The following is a 1,127-nucleotide window of genomic DNA, read 5'->3' as shown; positions in this document are numbered from 1 at the left end:
CTGCGCTTCTCCCTCGCCACCAACATCGACGACCTCAAGCTGCGCCGCCTGCCCGAGGTCCCCGGTGGGTGTCCCCCTGTCCGTGCCTGTCCCTCTGTCCCCTTCTGTCCCCTCCTGTCCCAGGGGTCTCACGCTGTCCCCGCAGGGCTGCAGAAGCCGCCGCCGTGCTGGGCCGTGCTGTCCCAGGACAGGGTGACCATGGTGCTCCTGGCTGTGGGAGCGGAGCTGTTCCTGCTGGACAACACCTCCTGCTCCGTGGTGGTGAGGGAACGGGGATGGGGGGTGAGGGAACGGGGATGGGGCTGTGCACCCCGGCCCCACTGTCCCCATTGTCCCATTGGCTGCTCCCAGATCCCTCCCTTATCCCCTGGCATGGTCTCCAGCCCCCTCATTTGCTGCCAGGTCCTTCCCTTGTCCCCTTCTGTCCCATGGGATGTTCCCAAGTCMTTTTCTTTTCCTATGGGATGCTCCCAAGCCATTTCCCACTTCCATGGGATGCTCCCAGCCCTCCCCCTGCTCCAATCCCAGGTCCTTTTCTGATCCCTCCCATCCCACAGGATCTTCCCAGGTCCTTTCCGTGTCCCATGGGATATTCCCAGGTCATTTTCCTGTCCCATGGGATGTTCCCAGGTCCTTCCTCTGTCCCGTGGGATGTTCCCAGGTCCTTTCCTGTCCCATGGGATGCTCCAATGTCCTTTCCTTGTTTCGTGATACCTTTCCATGTCCCTCCTCTGTCCCATAGAATGTTCCCAGGTCCTTCCCCTGTCCCATGGGATGCTCTGAGCCCCCCACATTCACTTCCAGGTCCCTCCCCTGTCTCCCCCATCCCATAGGATATTCCCAGATCCTTTCCTCATCCCCTGGGATTCTCCCAGCTCCTTCCTCCTGATCTCCCAGGCACGGATGTGGGAAAGGGGTGAGGGCTGAGTGGGTGGGAAGGGACCTCCACCCCTCCCTCCTGGGGGTCACTCTGGGGCTCTCCCACCTGTTGGTGTCCCCCAGTGACCCCCCTGTCCCACACAGACCCACCCAGGGGTCACTCTGGGGCTCTCCCCCCTCATTGGTGTCCCCCAGTGACCCCCCTGTCCCACACAGACCCACCCAGGGGTCACTCTGGGGCTCTCCCC

Source organism: Malurus melanocephalus, unplaced genomic scaffold (assembly GCF_030028575.1).
Source record: "Malurus melanocephalus ecotype Western Australia unplaced genomic scaffold, MMel_1.1 scaffold_1126, whole genome shotgun sequence".
Taxonomy (NCBI): Eukaryota; Metazoa; Chordata; class Aves; order Passeriformes; family Maluridae; genus Malurus; species Malurus melanocephalus.
This window is presented reverse-complemented; position numbering follows the sequence as displayed.